Raw genomic sequence first — 10395 nt, 5'->3', positions numbered from 1 at the left:
ACCAGACTTACCTCTTAACTCTTAAACTGAAGTAAAGAAATGTTTAACGGCCCCTCAGGACACAGTTACATGGCGGAATATTGCCATTTCATCTGCGGTGAAAAATCTGTTCTGGACATCAGTCTGGCCAGAGGGAGAATTAGTACAGCATTCCTTCTGCTCTGCCACCACCTGGAATGCAGTATGGGCCTTCTCACAAGCTTTCAGCAGACCTGCCAAGTCCTACTCAGATGGAAAGTCCCTCACTTCTCTTATTTTTTTCCCTAATAGCATCTCTTTATCTGATGAAGATGGAGACAGAATACTTTTGAACAGTGCAGCATGACAGGATCCAGCTAACACAGCTGTTTGCAGTCCGGTAAATTCTGACATTACAGTGACCTGCTTCATAGCACTAAGTAGTATAAACTAACCCAACAACAGTAGTAAATGGTTTTCTGCTGGTTCAGTCCCCTGAGCCGGCTCCTCACGGAGGCAGGGGAGGCCTGGGCTGAAGGAGGGGGTGGGGAGGCGAGCCCCAGCGAGGGGCTGCGAGTCCGGCTCTTCTCTGCAGTTGTAGCCAAGGGTACAGTTTCCTGACCCAGCCAAACTTGTCCGGCAGCTGCTGCCATCTAAGGTTGCACTCACTTGTGCTCAGGGGCCTGCTGTGGTGGCTGTCTGCTATGCCAGGAGCCATGCAGATGTGGCAGGTCAGTCAACTGCTCCAGCTGAAAAACATTAATGCATAGATGTATGTATAACACATATATGTACATATGAAAATGGCTTCATTTTCAGCCAGATCAGCTTGCAGTTACTTCATGAGTCTAGGAGCTGACAGTATGTATACATTGAGGAGGGTGTACAGAACCAAGGTAGCAGAGGAGGCGATAAAAATATTCATTTTAGAAAAGAGAAGAGGCTTATTTCTTCCTCCGTTCCAGTTATAGGATGAAACAGCTACAACAAGGCAACAGGGAAACATAAACTGACCTCCAGTTTGACCCCATGGACTCCCATCTCTCTTTCAGACAGCCAAATGCATGTTCCATGGTCGTGGGCAGCTCATGAAGCGACAACTGAAATATTTCTGATTATGGGACAAATGAGCTGCTTTTTGAGTCGGGAGAGCAGAAGTTTGCCAGGCAGGACTGCCAAGTAGACATGCTGGCCCTGTGAATTCACTGACACTGAAAAGCGTTGTGTGATGGCCTCAGCCTGACTGGAATTGAGGACCACATGCTTTCCCAACCTGGGCAGTGCTGATGGCCGTACAGGGGTCCCAATGGCTCTGCTGTGCTTCATTACGGTAAATCAAAGTCCATTCTCCTGCCTATGAGGAATGCAAAGGGCAATACCCAGACCCACCATAAGCAGATGTGAAGACAACTTCAGGATGAGAAAGACCCCATTCAAAGGGCTTGCTCATATGAAAACACCCTAAAAAACTGAGACAAATTAAACTTATGAAGACAAGGCACAAAAGGGAAAGTGTACTAAGTATGTGTGAGTGTTATCTAATTCAGAAGTCAGTTTGCTATAGTTTAATTCTCCTTCAGATTACAACAGTCTGTTGTCAGTTTGCCTCTCTCAGGGCCTTTACCAACGGTCTCAGATTTCTCAGGTAGGAGCAATTCTAGAGCCATACTTGCCAAGGATAGGAGGAAATGCAGGCAAGCGTTAACAAGACACTGCGCTAGCATACAGGTGATTGCTAGAAGTAGAATTGATTTTCTTTTGCGCTTTCTGGAATTCAGCAGACCAAGAGGTCGGGTAGCGATGGCCTCCAAGGACTTTTTAATTTACTGCAGGTTCTAGGATGTAAAACGTCTGTGACAGTGCTATCATACTAGTAAAGATATAATGCTGTATAAGATTACTGGTGTGATTTAATTACCAGTGGATACCCTGTGATGAAATGGGCATTCTTACTTGCTAGACCTGTAAATCAAGGTCTTATTTAAAAACATCTTTAATCAGAAACAGCAAATTTAGTACAAATTAATCACTGGCTGAATATGTAATTTTCTTCTGTTTAGAATCACTTTGAATCATACATGATGACTAGGAAGAGGGATGAGAAACAAAAAAAGAGATGGAAAAGTTGTGTGGTTTCCACTTTGTTCTGATTTTAAATTAAAACAAATTGTAACCATCAGTTTCTGATGGGGAATGATAGTTGTGGTTAGAGTTTGACCTGAAGTAAAAGTGGACATAAAGCTATATCCTCAGTTGTGTAAATGAGTCCAGGTTCAAACAATAGTGTACAGAAGGGGTTTTATGTGGGCAGTAGCAGGATGTGAACAAGAAGATGGGATAAAACATAGGTAAAAGAAGGTCAGCTTTGATGTCAGCACACAGTAAGTCTGTTTGTTAGTGTATATAGAGGCAGTCACAAAGTAAGTTGAATGAAAACTCTGCAAATCTCACATCAAAGTTAACCTAAACAATAACAAGTTATTTAGTACATATCAAGACAAAATAGAAAATAAATATCTGTAGTCTTCTGAAATATTTTCAGAGAAATCGCACTACCTCTGCCAAATACAATGACTGCATTGACCAGCTACCAGTTAACCCTTATTAGAGGTGCAAAAGTCTAACACAGACTCTCTGTCTTCAAAGACCTGTTCAGTTTACCTCACCCACTACTAATTTTTTTTGCAGGTATAATCCCAAATCCCAAACCCAAATTGGTTTTGTAGGTTGGAAATGTGGGTTTGCGGATTAAATCTCCTTTTGTGGAACTACTTTGTAATATAAAAGATCTAGAAAGGGTCTGATTAGCTGCTCGGTCAAAAGAAAATGCTTTATCTGCTACAGCTTCTGTCCAGGTGTGATGGTGTTGTCATTTGAATACTCTGTTTGGAAAGAGTACAATGAGAAATCAGGGCATGCACAACAGTTGCACTGTTCACCATAATAGCACTGAATATATTCAGTTTATCACAAAAGACATATTTTCAATGTGTTTCTTCTGAGCTAATAAATGCTTTAATTAACTGCAATAGTTTATTCTTTATATATTTAGACAAATTACAGCTATTTTTAATAGACTTAATGGTACATAAAATGCAGCCTTGGTTTCTTTTAAAGGAAAGGCAAAGAATCACATAGCATGATTTCTGGTGTAGATTCATACAGAGCAATCTTAAAAGACATCTTTGAGGCCTATGTTCTTACAGATACCGTATAGTCAAATAACAAAATTACTTTAGTTGCAGTTCCACTATGCATTTTCTTTAGCAGTTGGGCTGGTTTAAGAAGTTCCTACAATAACATCCTTCTCAGGTGCTCTCCATGCACCCTTAGTGCAGGCAAAAACTTTGTTCAGCTGTGCTGCGAATTTCACCACAGAAACAGTCTGGGTTAAAAATAACCTCTAATTAAAAACAAAAAAATAATAATATTGATTGTCTAGGTTATAAGACTGTCTCAAAACAGTTTTATCAAGATTGGGGGGTGTGGGAGCAGGGATGACTGTGATGCAGATATAAAATGAGCTGGGAGGGGGCAGGGGAAAAATAAGTTCTGTTCTGAACTTCAGTGTTGCTGAAAAAGCTTGTGGCAGAACTGGTGAGTGAGAGCTGCAGCACTGCACAGAGCCAGGCTTGCAGAGCCTTGCAGGAACCAGGCATAAGACCAATTTGACAAGATACTTTTATAGTATATAGATATGAGGTAGTCAATCTATGACTGCAGTGATACTTACCTCCCCAAAGTTAAATGAAGCATATACATACATGTAATACTGTATGCTATATTAGCATAAGCTTGATCATTTACTTAAAGAGGTTTAAACTGTTACTTCTGCAAATTGCTTTTTGTCATTCAATTAGGGAAAAAAACACCTTTAGAAATGCTGTAACCTAGTAGTTGTTGCGTTGTCATTCATTTATTTTGTATAGATGGATCAAAAACATCTGTTGTTCAGAAATGTGTACTATTACATAGAGAAGAACTTGAAGAATATATTTTAGACTACTGAATTTCTTCTGCTTGGTTATTTTTAATGATGTAAGAAAATTTGTGTATGTATGCAGTTCCATACTTTGCCTAAAACAGCATTTTTAACTCTAAAATAATCATTCTAACTATAAAATAGTTTTACTTTATTCCAGTAATTCTAGTGAGAATTGCTGCTAAGTACTGTAGAAATTTAGAAGTTGACGAATTTAAAATAATCCAATTAATACCTTATGCCTACTGGGATATTTTCTATCAAAAATCCCACAGTACTTTCTATAAAGTAGGCTACAGGAATTAATTGATACACATTCAATAGACTGCCTACTCTAGGGATCAAAGAAAGGCATCTGCTCTGTGCCAGGAATATACTTAACTGTATGGCTTTTTTGTTGGTTATTTAAAGGGAAGTGAAAACTGTTTTATCTAGAAAAAACAATGGTGAATACTTCAGTAGATCAACTCTACATATAGTTAGTAAACAGCTTGGATTTTAAGCAATACATTGGTGCTCCCTTCATAAGAGGTGGTAAGTTTTTTAAGAAAGTTCATGTATTACAAGTTACCTCAGAATTACCAATTTTAATAAGATAATAACAAAAAGAAGAAGAAAAAAAAGAAAGGATTAGGCCTTACAAATTTATAATCCTTACAATTAGAGGTCTCCTAAAGGGGAATACTTATTTCCTGAAGATTTCTGCTAACTGTTACTGCTTTTCCAGGGTGCAGTCAGAATCCTCTAACAATTCAGTACAAAATTCTCCATTTCATGTATACAGGTTTTAAATGTAGCAAAACAAGTAAGACAAAGTGTTACATTTTGAGTAATTTTTTTGCCAATAACATGAAGACTGTTTGATAAGGCATGCCAGTACATTGTACTAATTCTTGCACACAGGACTGGATTCTCAGCTTCATTAAAGCCTGCAAACTGAAGCAGATTTACTTATGTATGATTTAAGGCCTGAAGGAATGATCAGTTCAAATTCCTACATAACACAATGATTCATTCAGTCTGCCCAGCAAATCACTGGGCTGGAGTATATATTTTAAGAAGACATCAGTTTTAGGACAGATTTGAAGAGCTTTTCTTCTTAACCAATTTTAAGCAGTTCCTGTTCCTGCCACTTCTTCCAAATGCCAAGCTACTGCTGCATTTGCGAATGACAGTCCGCAGTGGCATGCGGAATCAAACCAGAGAACTGATGTAGCTTTTTTCTTTTTCCAGGTTATTTTTAATTTGGGTCCAGCAAACAGTTAACCATTCAGCTATACAAACAGTTGCATGGCAGAAGAGGGAGAACAGCATGAGAGTAAGTGTAAGTAGTAGAGGACAAGAGAGGGAAGGGCTTCACAGAGCAGCTCCATTATCTGTGGTTGCTCTTCTGCCCATTTTTCTCCTCGGTACGATAGCTGGCAGAAGGCAGGGCATATCTGTACATCACTAGCTGAGGTTCACGGTCCAGCGTTCTAGTGTGACCTGATGTTCACAGGCAATTAAAGCAAATATGCTAGACTGTGAACTGAAGCAGTTCTGTTGTGGAAATGTCCTCTGGCAGAAGGGATGGCAGGACAGCTGGGGGTAGCAATGCATTAAACCATTGCAGCTGTTTTCCGCATTGTGCTTAAGTCAGAGCTCTTAATTAAGTACACCACGTGTTGAAAAATGTACTACCCTGCTAGGTAATTTGTTCCAATACTAAACTTCCTTAGGAGTTAAAAATGAACATCTTCTTTCTGAACTGAATTCTGCTGCCATCTCCTCATCATTGACTTTCTTACATCAGCGTCTACTAGCTTCAGTACTGGAATCCAGTATTTAGAACCTAAGCAGGATTTTTGAAAGAGTGTGGGCTAGAACTTGGATGTTTCCTAGCTCTCTGAGCTACCTTATAAAGTAAGGAGGAAGGTGGAGGTGCTAACTCAGGGTAAGACATTTTGGGAAATGGCAGTAGGGCATTAAGAAAGTGCCAGCTAGACTATATTTATCTTTATGGGAAAGTCCATAAGTAGGAATTAAGACTCCAACATTCCGATTATAAAAATGTTTGTATTTTTTAACAGATGACTACCATGAGCATAAGATAAACAGAACAAACAAGTATTTTACTCCAAGTAGTGTGAACAGAAGCTCATAGTAGATTATAGCTTTATTTTGCCACTAATTCAAAGAAGGGAACAGCATGGGTAATTTAGCAAAATAACCATGTTGAAAGATGAGTACATTTTAAAAATCATTAGGCAAAAGTAAGTTGTCTGAAAATGATAAAATTATTTCAAAACCAGAAATAGATTAATGCTAGCAAGTGTGTTTTGACCACGCATTTTAACATATAACCCCAATTAATCTTGAGTAAAATTCTTGAACCTCCTAACTCCAGCAATTAATAGAGGAAATAGAGTTGAAAGGACAAATAGGTAAAAAGGAACTTAATTTTATTGGTTGATTGAATCTGAACTGTGTTGTCTTTGTAGACTTTGAAACAATGAGAACACAAATGTGAATTGTTTAGCATTTGCTTACAATTGACCATTAATGAGGTAATAACTAACTTCAAATATTTTCTTCTGAGCAGAGTATTTTTGGAGTTTCCTCAGTCCTCTAACATATAAAGGACTGTAATATATAAAGCTTTCTATTCTGAATTTATGAAGACCTATTTAAACTCAACATGTTATGTTATTAAGACCTTTTAGCTGTGATGTCTTCTAGTACATTTTGAATTTAAACAATATACCAGAAAAAACAGTAGACATTGTGTCTCTCAAAGCAAAGACTTGTACCCCAAGCATCTCTGAACGTTTAATAATAGTTGGATCTAATCTCAGTCAAGAGCTACAAATGAGTCACATACATTTATGTCATTTATCTGACTGTATTAAAACATGATTTTTGATATGGATATGTTTAAATAAGATAAAAGTTTCAGTGGTTACAAACAGCCACTTTACTCTGGCATAAATCCAAGCTACTGATGAAAGGAATTGGACTGCCTCTAAACTAACTCAGAGGAAAAAAGAATTAAGATTAGTTTTTAGTTCAGGTCATTGATCTAGCTCTTTATACAACAGAAATGGTTGTGCCAGCCCAAGGGAGAAGGTAGGTATCGACAGCAAGAGCAAGAGAAGTGACACCATCTGCTTCTGCAGCAGGGTGGATTTATGTGAGATTAAAGTGACCATGTACATACAGCCTTAGAAATGAAATCTGCTGGCTGGAAGAGTCTGTTTCCTCAAATAGCTGAATGATTTGTTTATAACAAGTTAAGCCACAAGGGAATCCTTAACAGGCTTTGTCTGCTTTCTGAGTAAGAGATGGCTCCAGCTATTCATGCACTACAAGCATTAGCATTTATAAGAATTTGAATGGGATAGGAAATAATCTATTAGGATAAAATTAAAGTAACATACTGATTAAATCAGAGTTCACAGAAATTTGCATGAGGGGAAGGAAATAGAATCTCACTCCGAAGGGAACATGAGGGAAAGTTTAGGTCTAAAGGTTGGATGTGTCCACAGATCTTCATTCTCTTCCAGAAAGACAGGCCTCCTAAGAAAGTAGGGTCTGTATAAAAACAGATTCCAAGACAGATCTCTGAGCAAGCACCTTGAGAGCGGGGTAATATTAAGAGAGAGAAACCTCTAAATTTTCGTAGACTTTATTTTAGGAAATGCAGGTGGTTTTATTTTAAATCATTGCCATGTTGTATATTGTGTAAATATATTTCTTAAAAGTAGTTACAAACCATGGCAACTGGCAAATACTAAGGCATTCCACTCCTACTGGTGCTGTAATACTTTTAAACTGCGGCACTGCCCAGGATCATAGAGTATTTCTTAGACATATCCAAAGAGTAAGAGCACTAATCCAGGAAGCCATGGTAGGCAGACTAGAAGTTAGTAAAGCTGCTGTGAGAAAGAGAAGTCTTGTGATTATGAACATTAGAAGTCTTGTGATTATTAACATTAGCCAGAGGTTCCCTGCATTTAATATGATGGTGGGGAGAGTGTGTGAACCCTGAGGATTTCCCATGAAGTCTCTTGTGATGGCATTTGAGTTAAGTTGGTATGTGGGTACTGCTGCTTCAGATAACTGCGTAAGAAGCAAGTCCAGCACCATTGCAATGTTAATGTTTAGCTTTTGTTTAATGTTAAAAAACCTGTATTACTTGCTCAAGTAACACAGACTTTCCCTCAAAAGAAATTGGATAAAATTCTTTATTATATTTTTAAAGGTGCACATTATACTGAGTATCTTGAAGAATTCATATTCTTCTCTGTAGTTTTCCATTATCTTCATTAGTCTCATATTGTCATTCATTATATGTCCAGAATTCCTGGACACTTCAGCACATGTAACCTCTCTTAGGTTTTTCTGAGTTATTCTTAGTATGCAATAAGCTTCAAGTTGTCATAGAACTGAAGGTGAAGATAAGAAGGTATTGTAAAACCACATTTACCTTTTGACATTGTGAGTGACAAACACTGCACTTGTATAATCAGCCAGCTGATTTCTATCTTATACACAAACCCTGAACGCTAGAATAACAACACTCAATGTTGATATAGCTGGATAGGAAGCTTAACAGGTAGTAATAAATCAGCATAACTTTTACTGCTTAGGCATTAAGACATGAAAGTTTTGGCATTGGCATACAAAAATGGATAATGCGTGAACTGCAGAATGGAAAGGCATGTGTGAATGGAAAGGCTGTACAGTAAAGAATACATCAGTATGATTTATGTTTTACCTCTGTTGCTTTTCTGCATCTGCCTCCCAGTCTTTAGAATATTCCTTTTGTTTTGTGCACCCACTGAATGCCAAGTCAGTGCATGTTACACCTTTTCTGTAACTGTTCTGGCTTACATGGCCTAGCTTTTCATGGGAGTTGCCTCCACTGAGGCTTAACTGGGAATTCTGTGTTTAACAGGTAGCTGAAAAGAGCTGAAATGGCCTTATTGTAGCATTTATCAGAGCCTAGGCACAAAAACTACTTGAAGAAGAACTAAACACTTCAGTGCTGGAATAAAGCACCTGATCTCACAGATGACAAAGATCTCATGTACTAAGTGAAAAATATATCCCCTAATGAACATATGCCAGGAACTGTTTGGATCCAGACATAACAGGAATGAAACATTTACATCCTTGCCAGCCATGTGGGAGACCCACATTTCACGATTATTCCAGTCTGTCATTCCAAGGGTTGGCATAGAGCACCGGATGAAGTAATGGCTTGAGATTATTCAGCAAAACATTTAAATGTCTGCTCTGGGGTCTCCTCTTCTGTTGCCTTTCTGTTGCATGCCCATAATCTAGCTAAACTTGTGCAAACTACTGAACTGTAGAGGGAGGTGATGCAGAAAGCATGGCCATCTGGGCCTGCCTGAATAGGAAGAGAAGAAAACACCCTTACTGCGAGAGTCATTGGCTGTTATTAAAGCCAGGATTGCTTTTACAGGAGTGCCAAATCTTACTAATTAATTTTCAGATTTATACTTCAGAGTGACTCTGGCAGTGATTATATTATTCAAAAAGCGGTCACAGACTGTTCTTGAATCTTAAAGCACAAGTCTCTTTAAATTCTGCAGAGTTCTAATACTTTGTGAGCTCCTGACATTTGGTTTCCAGATACACATCTTTCCTTAAGAGTAAGCCCTGCCAGAAGAAGGTAACTTATTCTTACAGCAGTATTTTTGTGACCCATGTTTTCAACAAAGCAGCCTTCCTTGTTAAGTGTACTGAATACCAAAAGCCATAACACGCTATGTTCATCTCCTCATTATTTTTATCTGCACACTGTGGCATCATCTTTTTGCCCAAAGTCTCATAGCCAAAAAGCATCTGAACAGGAGACTCCCAGCTTCTGACTTTGACTCTGCTGAACACATTGTGGTAAAACAAGTCACATAAACACAAGAAGGCTGAACAAAAGTAAAACTTTTTGTAAGAAAGGGCGATTTTACTTGAAGTTAACAGTGTTCCCACTGATTTCAATTGGACTGGAACTTCTCACAGTGCGCGAAGCGTTGAGAGATCCTCTGGTGAAGGAGCAATCGAGAATTTTTTCCCCACTTTATGAGATTGATGCCCCCCATCTGTGTTAATATGGGGGCAGACAAATGCTCCCTCCTTATTTTGGAGGAAATACTCTTTTTCTTAGACGGTAACAGGCCCACAGCTGGTTTTAATACCCTGTCCAGTAAACGACGGGAGCCTGTTCGCAATCAATGAGACACGTTATTTATTAACTGACTTCTTCATAATTGTCCCCAGACGGGGCCCGAGCACTTTCTGGCAGACATGAGCGCGGAGGGGAACTCGGGGGTGGCTCTCGGCTCGACGAGCCCCGCTCCCGCCCCTCGCAGCCCGGGAGCGGGAAAAAACACGCTGACGGCCGCACCGGCTCGACGCGGCTGAGGGGCCACGGGGCGGGGCCAGGGGAGGCC

This window comes from Haliaeetus leucocephalus, unplaced genomic scaffold (assembly GCF_000737465.1).
Source record: "Haliaeetus leucocephalus isolate CR32 unplaced genomic scaffold, Haliaeetus_leucocephalus-4.0 Scaffold848, whole genome shotgun sequence".
Classification (NCBI taxonomy): domain Eukaryota; kingdom Metazoa; phylum Chordata; class Aves; order Accipitriformes; family Accipitridae; genus Haliaeetus; species Haliaeetus leucocephalus.
The sequence above is the reverse complement of the archived record's forward strand: the minus strand, read 5'-3'. Positions refer to the sequence as shown.